Here is a 14,428-nt window from a genome sequence, read left to right on the forward strand (position 1 = left end):
CGTACCGTAGGCAGTCTCTTTAGTAGATATGTTGCATTTTCTAAGTGTTCTGCTAATGATACGCTATGATTGGTTTGCCTTCCCCAAAACATTTTCTATGTGTTCTTTCCAATTTAAGTTGTTCGTAATTGTAATTCCTAGGTATTTACTTGAAATTACGGCCTTTAGATTTGACTGATTTATCGTGTAACCGAAGTTTAATGAATTCGTTTTAGCACTCATGTGAATGACCTCACACTTTTCATTATTAAGGGCGAAATGCTAATTGCCCAACCACACTGATATCTTTTCTAAATCGTTTTGCAATTTGTTTTGGTCTTTGTTGATTTTACTAGACGCTAAATGACGACAGCAACTGCAAACAACCTACAACGGCTGCTCAGATTGTCTCCCAAATCTTTTATATAGATAAGGAACAGCAAGGGCCCTATAACATTCCTGTTTTACTCTATGAGTTTGTCAGTTACTACGAACGGCGTCCTCCCTTCCTCGAAACCACTAATCCAGTATCATAACTGAGACGATATTCCAGCACGCAATTTGACTACGAGCCGCTTGCGTGGTACAGTCTGGTAATTTAGGGCTACGGAATCAATTTGAAACCAGTTCTCAATAGCACAAAATATTTCGTGTGCGTAAAAACCTAGCCGGCTGCGGTGGCGGAGCGGTTCTACGCACTTTAGTCCGGAACCGCGCGACTTCTACGGTCACAGGTTCGAATGTTGCTTCGGGCATGGATGTGTGTGATGTCATTAGGTTAGTTAGGTTTAAGTAGTTCTAAGTTCAAGGGGACTTATGACCTCAAATGTTAAGTCCCATAGTGCTCCGAGCCATTTGTAAAAAGCTAGTTGCGTTTCACAAGAACTATGTCTTCTAAATCCTTGTTGACTGTGTGTTCTCTTCCGGGTAATTCACAATATTCGAACACAAATATGCTCCAAAATCATGCTGCATATCGACGCTAATGATATGGGCCTGTAATTTAGTGGATTACCCCTACTATCTTTTTGAATATTGGTGTCACTTGTGCTACATTCCAGTCTCTGGATACAGATCTTTCTTCGAACGAGTGGTTGTATATGATTGCCCTAAGCACGGAGTTATTGCATCAGCATACTCTGAAATGAACCTAATTGGTGTATAGTTTGCAACGAAGACTTCCTTTCGTCAAGTGATTTAAGTTCCTTCACAACTCCGAGGACATCTACTTCTACTTTACTCATGGAAGCAGCTGTCCTTGGTTCAGTCAGCAGCTCCTGGTCTAGTGGCTAGCGCAGCTGCCTCTGGATCACGGGGTCCCGGGTTCAATTCACGACCGGGTTAGGGATTTTCTCAGCCCGGGGACTGGCCGTTTGGTTGTCGTCATCATTTCATCACCACCATCATCATTCGTGACAGTGGCTAGATTGGATTGTGTAAGAATTGGACTGTGTAACAACTGGGACTTGGTACTGGCGCTGATGGCCGCGCAGTTGAGCGCCCCATCAGCCAGACATCGTCATCGTCGTCATCATCATCAATATTAACATCATCAGCATGTTCTTGATTGGAATTCTGGAATATTTACTTCTGTGGTAGACGTGCATGAAAGACGTGGTGAGAAGTATTCGTCGGAGGTTGACTCCAGCTACTCGCTGTGAAAATGGAATTGAAAATATGTGCTGAAACTTAAATGCGCCCGACGACTCCTAGGAACGACATCCAGGGTGTTAAAAAGGTATTCCGTATAGTGGGAGTTGGTAGCACGGACGAAGACAAGACAAAAAGTCCAGTAAACACGGGTTCTAATATGTATACGTGATGGTCTGTGAGCACTTGCTCATCTTCGCTACTGCGAAACACATCTCTCCTGCTATAAACGCATTCTTCTATCACTGTCCATGGATACGCCATGCAGTACACATACGTTAATGACATTATTGTGAACGGTATTCTCAGTTGTGTGTAAGTGCGGTGCGTAGATTTGTTCTAAGGGAACCATATTCTGCTGTGATAATTTCGGTACATGATTTTAGTTTGCAGTGCTATCTTTGCATTTACCAGTGCAATGGAAGGCTATTATTCGAAACGGGAAAAGCAAAAATCATCATTTCTTATGAACTGGCAAGTTGAAGCAACCATTGGGCCATGTCCAGTATGCTGAAAAATATGGAGAATAATGGGACTGCTAACATACTACCTAGCAGGCTGACAGGTCAACGTATCGTCAGTTCCTACTAAACGACTTTCTATCCTGCTAGAGGGGATACCATTCCTACATGAAGGAGAAACGGCCCATTTTCTTCGAAATGTCCGAGAACACCCAAAAGAGACATTGAATATGTTACGGATTGGCCGGCTTGTTCTCTCTATAGCAAGGAGAATGCCACGCGAGAGATGTGTGTCACAGTAGGAAAGATAAACAGATGCTCGTAGCTCTTTACACATATGCTTCTTCCACCCATGTTTACTGAACATTTTTCCTTGTTTGGATCCATATTATCAAATGGTTCAAATGGCTCTGAGCACTATGCCACTTAACTTTGTAAGCAGGCTGTTTAGGTTTTTATATTGGTAACGCCACGTAGCGCTCTGTATGAAAATCACTGGCTGTGCTGAGACCCACCAATACCATTATTTCTACAAGGACTGCAGTGGGTCTGCAGCTCTGGTGGCCCACTAACACCGTAATCTCTACCAGGACTACAGTGGGTCTGCTCTGTGATGACCTACCTACCAATATTCTTCAAAACGTCGAATGACTCTGCTGTGGGGTTGCTCTGTTGTGGCCCATTACCTGTCAGCATGTCAAGAGTCAGCATTGTCTTTCCGTTGGAAGGACAACACGACTTCTTCAAGACTGCATGGAAATCCACTACTTCCGTGTGCATTCTCTTTTACTACTCAGACTTTGAGATAAAAAAATGTAATTTTACTGTGATGGATGATCAGGACTGTCTTTATGGACTGTGAGAAAATTTTAGCTTTTGACCAACATTGTATCGATAAGTGTGTGCACTTGATTTCTTTGTGATTGTAATTATGAAAAATTTTTTCAAATCTGTATTGGCCACTGCCCAAAACAATTTGTAAAATTTTTTGTGGGGAGCATGGGGGCTATGTAAGCAGGCTGTTTAGGTTTTTATATTGGTAACGCCACGTAGCGCTCTGTATGAAAATCACTGGCTATGCTGTGTGCAGTCTGTGGCTAGTTTGCATTGTTGTCTGCCATTGTAGTGTTGGGCAGCGGCAGCTGGATGCGAACAGCGCGTAGCATTGCACAGCTGGAGGTGAGCCGCCAGCAGTGGTGGATGTGAGGAGAGAGATGGCGGAGTTTTGAAATTTGTAATACTGGATATGATGAACTGCTATATACATTATGACTTTTGCACACTATTGAGGTAAATACATTGTTTGTTCTCCATTAAAATCTTTCATTTGCTAACTATCCCTATCAGTAGTTAGTGCCTTCCGTAGTTGGAATCTTTTATTTAGCTGGCAGTAGTGGTGCTCGCTGTATAGCAGTAGTTCGAGTAACGAAGATTTTTGGTGAGGTAAGTGATTTGTGAAACGTATAGGTTAATGTTAGGCAGGGCCATTCTTTTGTAGGGATTTTTGAAAGTCAGATTGCATTGCGCTAAAAATATTGTGTGTTAGTTTAAGCACAGTCATGTATAAGTTTTCTAAGGGGACGTTTCAACTTCTGAGGTCATCAGTCGCCTAGAAATTAGAATTAATTAAACCTAACTAACCTAAGGACATCATACACATCCATGCCCGAGGCAGGATTCGAACCTGCGAGCTTAGCGGACGCTCGGTTCCAGACTGTAGCGCCCAGAACCGCACGGCCACTCTGGCCGGCGATCCATATTATCACCTCTCAGACTATGGAATCTTTTACGCACTCTATGTTCACCGAAGCGCCAAAGAAACTGGTGTACGCATCCGTATTCAAACACAGAGAAATGTAAACAGGCAGAATACTGCGCTGCTGTCGGAAAAGCCTATATAAGACAACAAGTGGCTGGCGCAGTTGTTAGAGCGGTTGCTACTGCTACAATGGCAGGTTATCAAGATGCAAGCGAGTTAGAATGTGGTGTTACAGTAGGAGCACGAGCGATGGGGCACAGCATCTCCGAAATGGCGATGAAAAGGGCATTTTACCGTACGACCATTTCACGAGTGTACAGTGGATATCATGAAGCCGGTAAAACATCAAATCTTCGACATCGCTGCGGCCGGAAACAGCTCCTGCAAGAACGGGACGAACGACGACTTTAGAGGATCGTTCAAAGTGACAGATGTGCAACAGTTCCGCGAATTGCTGCAGATGTAAATGCTGGGCCATCATCAAGTATCAGCGAGCGAACCATTCAACGAAACATCACCGACATGGGCTTTCCGAGTCGATGGCCCACTCGTGTACCCTTGATGACTGCACGATACAAAGCTTTACATCTCGCCTGGGCCCCGTCAACACCGACATTGGGAACATGTTGCCTGGTCGGACGAGTCTCGTTTCAAATTGTATCGAGCGGGTGGACGCGTATGGGTATGGAGACAACCCCATGAATCGATGGACCCTGCTTGTCAGCAGGGGACTGTTCATGCAGGTGAAGGCACTGCAGTGGTGTGGGGCGTGTGCAGTTGGAGTGATATGGGAACCCTGATACGTCTAGATACGACTCTGACAGGTGACATGTACGTAACCATACTGATTGTTCACCTGCATTCATTCATGTCCATTGTGCATTCCCAAGGGCTTGAACAATCCCAGCAGGACAATGCGACACCTCAAAAGTCCAGAATTGCTACAGAGTGATTCCAGGAACACCTGCTGAGTTCAAACACTTCCGCTGGCCACCAAACTCTCCAAACACGAACATACCTTGGATGCCTTCCAATGTGCTGTTAAGAGGAGATCTCCATCCCCTCGTACTCTTAACGATTTATGGACAGCCCTGTAGGATTCATGATGTCCATTCCCTCCAGCACTACTCCAGACATTAGTCGAGTTGATGCCACGTCGTGTTGCGGCACTTCTGCTTGCTGACCGGGTCTCTAAACGATATTACTCAGTTGTACCAATTTCTTTGGCTCTTTCGTGTATATGGTTCAGCCAAGCTGTTGACCTAAAATATATTGGGTAACTTTTAAGGTATAGTAATGCTTGCTACGGTCGCAGGTTCGAATCCTGCCTCGGGCATGGGTGTGTGTGATGTCCTTAGGTTAGTTAGGTTTAAGTAGTTCTAAGTTCTAGGGGACTTATGACCTAAGATGTTGAGTCCCATAGTGCTCAGAGCCATTTTTTTTATCGTAATTCTGTTTTCACTCAGGCAGAGTGTGAACAAGGTCAGTCCTTTTTTATAGCTCTATGGCTTTTTAAAAGTGGAATTACACTAATTTTTGTTGATAGTGTCTTAGTTTCAAAAGCGACGAATACAACGGAGTTTCACTCTCCGCCCTTGGTGGGTAACACCGGCAATCCGTCGGCAGTGGAACAGTCGAAAACATCAGCAATGTTGCCTGGCCATTCCGCAAATTGCCGTTTATTCCAGCCACATTGCAGCAGTGTTGAGGGCAACGCTACTGCCGCCAAATATTGCCGTTAAACGTGGCCCGTGCGCAAGGAGCTCTACCTCACCTGACGCTGGTGAATAGAAGTGAGTGAAACATACGTATGAATACATTCATAAGTTTTTACTAAGACGGCAGAGAGTTATCGCAGCGAGGTCGGCGAGGTTCGCGGCTGCCATTGTGCGACATATGAAGTCGGAGTGGTTTGGCAGGTGCTCCGCGGTTCGAAGCCGCGACCACTCGGCCGCTAGCCCCGCCGGCAGCGGACAATGCGAGCGCGCCGGCCCGCCAGCTGTCTGCAGCTGTGCAGCTGCGGCACCTGCCAGCTGCCAGCTGCCGCCAGCCGTCTCCGCCGCTGCTGCCTGGGGCAGGTGGAGCTGGCCGACTCCCTATTATGCGGCCACTTGTGTTCCCCTTAGGGCCCGCTCGGTTGGCTGCAGGGATTTACAACCCCGCCCTGGCCGCTGCCTCCGGCTCGTCCCTGCTCGGCTATTCACGGGGAAGCCCCGCCCTGTTTGCAGAACCTTCACCCCACCCCGCGTGTGTGACTCTGTCTGGGTAACTGAACTCATATTAAGACGTCTCGCGCCGACCCTGCTCACCCTGCAGCCAGACACTTAAAAAGAATTGTAATTACAATAGCGTGAACCGTGGAGTCACCCCAGGGTCGTCCTAAATAAATTCAGCTTCAGACAGGTATGCCGTAATATGGTTGAAATACGCATTTCTAAAAGCGTCATAAACTATGAAGGCACCTGGGGTAGGCGACATTCCCACAGAATTAATATCCTTGGGAGAACCAATCGTGCTGAACTGTTCCAGATGATATGCGGGAAATCTCAATCAGGCGAAATACCCTTAAACTTCAAGAGGAATATAATTATCTTCTTCTACTTCTTCACTTCAGGTCTTCTACATCTACATCTACATCTACATGATCATTCCTACCTATGTAGGAAGACTGCGGAAACGGTAAGTCGCAACAGCACTAGTTAGAACAATCCAGTGATCGAAAAGAAAACCGTTCTTGTTTAATATCGGACAAAATCGGATTCCATATCGTACTTAGAGGAAAACCTTTATCCCTGTCAATAATATTACTTGCTAATCTAATTTCAGTGGATTCTTTAAGAACACATTCCCAATAGCGAGACGCAGGAGAGATCAATTGTGTCTTGTCATACATCATCCTGTGTCCTTCGTTAAGGCAGTGCTCCGCCACTGCCGACTTCTCATGGTGGAACAACCGAGTGTGCCGATGATGTTCCACACACCGGTCCTGAATAGTTCGAATAATTTGACCAATATACTTCTTTCCACAGTGATATGGAATTTCATAAACCCTGGGCTTCCTCAAGCACAAATTATCTTTAACTGAGCCAACAAGGGCTCTAGTCTGGGCCACCGGCGCAAAAACACTTTTAGTATCATACTTCCTTAAAATTCTCGAAATTCTGGATGATATACTTCCCATAAAAGGAAAATAAGCAACAGCTTCAAAAGTATCCTCTTTTGGCTCGCGTGACGGACCAAATTGAAGATCATGGCATATTTGTTGTTCGGTAGATCCATTCTGTTTAAAAACAATCTCCAAATGATCAAGCTCTTCTTTCATCTACATCTACATGATTACTCTGCAATTCACATTTAAGTGCTTGGCAGAGGGTTCATCGAACCACAATCGTACTATCTCTCTACCATTCCACTCCCGAACAGCGCGCGGGAAAAATGAACACCTAAACCTTTCTGTTCGAGCTCTGATTTCTCTTATTTTATTTTGATGATCATTCCTACCTATGTAGGTTGGGCTCAACAAAATATTTTCGCATTCGGAAGAGAAAGTTGGTGACCGAAATTTCGTAAATAGAACTCGCCGCGACGAAAAACCTCTTTTCTTTAATGACTTCCATCCCAACTCGCGTATCGTATCTGCCACACTCTCTCTATTACGTGATAATACAAAACGAGCTGCCCTTTTTTGCACCCTTTCGATGTCCTCCGTCAATCCCACCTGGTAAGGATCCCACACCGGGCAGCAATATTCTAACAGAACACCAACGAGTGTAGTGTAAGCTGTCTCTTTAGTGGACTTGTTGCATCTTCTAAGTGTCCTGCCAATGAAACGCAACCTATGGCCCGCCTTCCCCACAATATTATCTATGTGGTCTTTCCAACTGAAATTGTTCGTAATTTTAACACCCAGGTACTTAGTTGAATTGACAGCCTTAAGAATTGAGCTATTTATAGAGTAATCGAATTCCAACGGATTTCTTTTGGAACTCATGTGTATCACCTCGCACTTTTCGGTATTTAGCGTCAACTGCCACCTGCCACACCATACAGCAATCTTTCCTAAATCGCTTTGCAACTGACACTGGTCTTCGGATGACCGTACTAGACGGTAAATTACAGCATCATCTGCGAACAACCTAAGAGAACTGCTCAGATTATCACCCAGGTCATTTATATAGATCAGGAACAGCAGAGGTCCCAGAACGCTTCCCTGGGGAACACCTGATATCACTTCAGTTTTACTCGATGATTTTCCGTCTATTACTACGAACTGCGGCCTTCCTGACAGGAAATCACAAATCCAGTCGCACAACTGAGACGATGCCTCATAGGTCCGCAGCTTGATAAGAAGTCGCTTGTGCAAATACCTGCTACGGCACTCCACTCGTTACTCTGCACGGTTCTTCCAGTGTATTTATAAACCATGGCCTTTGACGAGAGTCTTTCTCCACCGATGAAATCTACGTTTTTTCTTCCGTTCCCTCCACTTTCCTTTTATTTTTTGGTATTCCGAATCTCAGTGGGTTTCACAGAACTGGCATATGATTAGTGAAACTGAACAGTTCAAATTTCTAGGTGTTCAGATAGATAGTAAGCTGTTGTGGAAAGCCCACGTTCAGGTTCTTGTTCAAAGACTTAATACTGCCATTTTTACTATTCGAACGGTATCAAAAGTGAGTGATACTTCGACGCGAAAATTAGTCTACTTTGCTTATTTTCATTTGGTTATGTCGTATGGTATTATATTTTGGGGTAACTATTCCCATTCTACAAGGCTATTTTTGACTCAGAAACGGGCGGTTCGGGCAATAAGTGGTGTGAGTTCACGAACCTCTTGTCGACCTCTGTTCAAGAGTCTGGGTATTTTCGCATTGCCTCTCAGTATGTATATTCCTTACTGTCTTTTCTCATTACCAATATTAGTTTATTCCCAAGGAAAAGCAGCTATCACTCGGTTAATACTCGGCAGAAATCAAACCTGCATTTGGAATGGACTTCCTTAACTCTTGTGCAAAAAGGTGTGCAGTATACTGCTGCATCCATTATCAATAAGCTGCCACTCGAATTCAAAAATCTTAGCAGTAATCCACGCGCTTTCAAATCGAAACTGAAGAGTTTCCTCATGGGTCACTCCTTCTATTCTGTCGAGGAGTTCCTTGAAAAATTAAGCTGATTGTTATAGTATTGCTGATAGTATTTACTTAAACTTATGGACTGACTTTTTTTGGGTTCATGAACATTTCTTTTTATATTTTATTACTTTTATGTTGTAATTTCATGTACTGACACGTTCCATGACTTTGGCGATTTGCTCCTCAATTTGGCCCTACGCAACTTGACGTGTAAATAAATAAATAAATAAAAAGGGAACCCTGATAGGATTACATCGCTTTCCGTCTGTCTGGCTGTCCGTCTGTCTGTCTGTCGGTCAGTCTGTCCGACTCTCAAAAACGTTTTTTCTCGATAGCAGGTACGTGTATCAAGACGAAATTTATATCGTATGCTAAGGTCAACGGTCCCTCGGCGGTGTAGTAAATGTAAACTAAGTCAATGCAGCCACAAGAGAGTAAATCGAAAAAAGATGAAAGTGATAAGAGAGAGCAGTAGTGAGACAGCTAGAAGTTTAAAAACGTAATTGGTGACGACAAAGTGGGTGAAGTTAAGGAATTCTGCTACCTAGGCAGCAAAATAGTCCATCACGAACGGAGCAAGGAGTACACAAACAGCATAGTAGCACTGCAAGAAGGACGTTTCTGGTCAAGAGAAGTCTACTAGTATCAAACATGGGTTTAATTTCAGGATTAAGTTTCTGAGAATGTACGTTCGAAGCACAGGATTGTATGGCAGTGAGACAAGGACTGTGGGGAAAACCTGAACAGAAAAAAAAGAAGCATTTGAGATGTGGTGCTGCAGAAGAATGTTGAAGATTAGGTGCGCTGATAAAATAAGAAATGAGTAGGTTCTCCACAGTATCGCCGACGGGAGAAATATGCGGGCGACACTGGCAAGAAGAAAGGAGAGTATGGTAGGACAGCTTTGAGACGTCATGGAATAACTTCCATTAGTACTAGAGGGAGTTGTATAGGGTAAAAACTCTGGACGAAGACACAGATTGGGATACAGCCAGCCAATAATCGAGGATGTAGGTTGCAAGTACTACTCTCAGATAAAGGGGTTGGCACAGGAAAGGAGTTCGCTGCGAGCCGCATCAGACCAGTCAGCAGACTGATGACTCAGAGAAAGTAACAATTTTGATGCTCGCAAACATCCCGTTGACCTGGAATCATGAAATTTGGGAAAAAGCAAGGGTTCACAGCACAAATGAAGAAAAAATTTTGCAATTACAACGCATTAAAAATTTACTTTAGGCATTAGAACTTACATTACATTCATCATCCGTCAAAGGCGTAACAGAAAATTATTACTGCAAGGAAAGATAAAAATTTAAGCTGTAATAATGTTTTAGTAAGTAAGTAATTCCCGTAATGGATGAACTTTCTGTATTACAAAAACGGATTTTGTGTGTGTGTGTGTGTGTGTGTGTGTGTGTGTGTCACTTCGCCTCCTAAATCACTGGAGCCATTTCAGCCAAGCTTGGCACACATATCCTTCACTCTCAGGCAACAATCACTGAAAGAGTGACTGCCGCATCATTCATGATGTTTGCATTTATTACTTTCTTGTACTAACTCTATTTTCAACTCATTTTGCAATTAGTATCCACATATGTCTCTGAATGTACGAGGGCAGTTCGATAAGTAATGCAACACATTTTTTTTCTGAAACAGGGGTTGTTTTATTCAGCATTCAAATACACCAGGTTATTCCCCAATCTTTTAGCTACACCACACTATTTTTCAACGTAATCTCCTTTCAATGCTACGGCCTTACGCCACCTTGAAATGAGGGCCTGTATCAGCTGTGCACGGCCGGCCCGCACGCGGGAGATCAGACAGTCTTGCTTGACCTTGTGACGATGATGACACACGCTTTGCCCAACGACTCACCGTGCTTTTGTCCACTGACAGATCACCGTAGACATTCTGCAAGCGCCTATGAATATCTGAGATGCCCTGGTACTCCGCCAAAAGAAACTCGATCACTGCCCGTTGTTTGCAACGCACATCCGTTACAGACGCCATTTTAACAGCTCCGTACAGCGCTGTCACCTGTCGGAAGTCAATGAAACTATACGAGACGAAGCGGGAATGTTTGAAAATATTCCACATGAAATTTCCGGTTTTTTCAACCAAAATTGGCCGAGAAAAAAAATGTGTTGCATTACTTATTGAACTGCCCTCGTATGTACAAAATTATATAGAGCAAGAGATATGACGTCAAAAATACATCGGTTCGTTGAAAAACCGCATAATGCCCGACGTTTAAATTTCTTACTCCTTCGTTACTAACTGTATTTGCAAAATTTTTCACTGCCGGTATCCGCTTATTCCGCTGAGTGGGCATACACAAATATATCATTGCAAAACGCGTACATCAAGAGATATGACGTCATAAACACTGAGATGCGTGAGAAAACGCCACATCATGCTTGAAGTTCTAATGCATTTACTCTTTACAATCAAGACACTTGTGCAGACTAGTCAAATTAACGAAATCCCGGACACCTGGCAGCGCTTTTAGCAGCTTTCGCAAATGGCTGTGGACAAAACAAGTAGCCATCTATAGGGGTATGAAGAGGCGTTGCCACAGAGACGTTCATAAAATCGCGTTGTTGACACGCTAAACAGCTACACCTAGCGCACAGAAACTGCTCATGATCATATTTCTTAATTTGTATACTGTACCTATGCATTTGTACATCATTTATATTTCTTTATACGACTGTTTCGATTTTATAGAGGTCTTTCCACGAACGCATAGAAACGAAATTTTTGAGATACTTCACTACCAACAAAAAACAGTTACTTCTTTTGGTTTCTAATACAAAACTGGCAAAATAAATGCCGGGACAATGCTGGGTTTGTCCCTTAGTAAATATATAAAAAGCCATATTGTTTATTGATTTCCACCCAAAGTGGATGTTTAGCAGCTGCCGTCGGAATACATAGGCCAAAAATCCTCGTGTATCCTTACTTGCCTCACAGAAGCATGACCATGACAGACTGTTACCCAAAACCCAAACGAAAACACTCTCTGATCCTGCGCTCAGATGAGCCTACTTCGTCGGGTGTTCACATTACTGGAGACGAAGGGAATGAACTGTTTCAAGATCAGCACCAAAAGCTGTATCGTTTCAAAATCGTAGTGTAATTCGAATATTGACAGGCTCATTAGAAAAGTGATTTTGCAGTATTTCACTTACACTTTACACATTTCCTCGTGCCCTTATGCGCATTAGAAATCGATAAGTTAGATACCCTGTTGCCCAAATTTTTAAGTACTCCTGATTTGTAAAATAAAATATCGTAAACAATTGAGACGCCTTTTGAAGGAAGATCATGTTCTTTGCTCAGACATGCCACAACCGATGATAAAAGTTACGAATGAACTAAGCAAGAACTGACTAAGTATAAATTGATGTGGATGGGCACCTCCTTCTCAGTGTAAAGGAAAATACGTGCCAACACACCTGTTGTCTACAGTCATGTATTTGTATTACCATTCAATGCCGTACAGACACACACTGTGAAAACGACAATGTATCATTCTTAATAGGACGTGAAATATCTGGTTACAGGAACATCATCTCATTTCGGAATAGTAGTTTCGTGTTACCCTTAGGGATGGGGAAGTCTGATTATGCGCCGGTGTAATGGCTTTTACGATTATTTAAATGAATCGATTAATTGTATCCTAATACTTGATTATTCGTTTGATTGTTGTAACGTCCTCACTTTTAGGTCCACACAACATTCCCATTAAAATTTTTTTCATGATTAAAAGATTTGTTCTCTTTTTATAGTTAACAATCGTTGCTCACTTTTATGAAATGTATGATTAGCATATTTTATTTTTAGTAGAAATATGCACCTTTTTGACACTTACTAGTAAAGCTAATTAATATCATTGCTTTTAATACAGATACTATACTGAACATGTTTACAAACATAAATTTTTTTCAGGATATGAGCTGAGATAACTATTATAATTTATGCAGTCTTCTTCCACTGAGTCAGAGTGGTATGGCGTACCTTACATGAAGGAAGGAATTATTTTGGTTTTGTTGACCTCTCCTAAGCAGGTATCGCAATATTGAGTTGATCTTATAGTTACCTGGATAAGTTCATATCTGGGAATAAACTGTTAATTGAAAATCATGCACAGACCAATGCACTGTTTCGCCTAGTTACAATATCACGTAAAATGTGAGCGACAGAATTCTAAAGGCACGCTGAAGTTCTGTGCCAGAGCACAGAGTTCGACATCCAGGTGGTATAGAGATCAGAGATCAGAGAAAATCCTAAGAAATTCTGGTCTTATGTCAAAGCGGTAGGTGGATCAAAACAAAATGTCCAGACACTCTGTGACCAAAATGGTACAGAAACAGAGGATGACAGAAATTTTAGAACATGTTTTTTGCTCGCGTATCATGTCATTTCTGGAAACCCAGAATCTACTATGTAGGAATCAACATGGATTCCGGAAACAGCGATCGTGTGAGACCCAACTCGCCTTATTTGTTCATGAGACCCAGAAAATATTAGATACAGGCTCCCAGGTAGATGCTATTTTTCTTGACTTCCGGAAGGCGTTCGATACAGTTCCGCACTGTCGCCTGATAAACAAAGTAAGAGCCTACGGAATATCAGACCAGCTGTGTGGCTGGATTGAAGAGTTTTTAGCAAACAGAACACAGCATGTTGTTATCAATGGAGAGACGTCTACAGACGTTAAAGTAACCTCTGGCGTGCCACAGGGGAGTGTTATGGGACCATTGCTTTTCACAATATATATAAATGACTTAGTAGATAGTGTCGGAAGTTCCATGCGGCTTTTCGCGGATGATGCTGTAGTATACAGAGAAGTTGCTGCTTTAGAAAATTGTAGCGAAATACAGGAAGGTCTGCAGCGGATAGGCACTTGGTGCAGGGAGTGGCAACTGACCCTTAACATAGACAAATGTAATGTATTGCGAATACATAGAAAGAAGGATCCTTTATTGTATGATTATATGATAGCGGAACAATCACTGGTAGCAGTTACTTCTGTAAAATATCTGGGAGTATGCGTACGGAACGATTTGAAGTGGAATGATCATATAAAACTAATTGTTGGTAAGGCGGGTACCAGGTTGAGATTCATTGGGAGAGTGCTTAGAAAATGTAGTCCATCAACAAAGGAGGTGGCTTACAAAACACTCGTTCGACCTATACTTGAGTATTGCTCATCAGTGTGGGATCCGTACCAGGTCGGGTTGACGGAGGAGATAGAGAAGATCCAAAGAAGAGCGGCGCGTTTCGTCACTGGGTTATTTGGTAACCGTGATAGCGTTACGGAGATGTTTAATAAGCTCAAGTGGCAAACTCTGCAAGAGAGGCGCTCTGCATCGCGGTGTAGCTTGCTCGCCAGGTTTCGAGAGGGTGCGTTTCTGGATGAGGTATCGAATATATTGCTTCCC

The sequence above is a fragment of the Schistocerca cancellata genome, chromosome 12, assembly GCF_023864275.1.
Source record: "Schistocerca cancellata isolate TAMUIC-IGC-003103 chromosome 12, iqSchCanc2.1, whole genome shotgun sequence".
Lineage (NCBI taxonomy): Eukaryota > Metazoa > Arthropoda > Insecta > Orthoptera > Acrididae > Schistocerca > Schistocerca cancellata.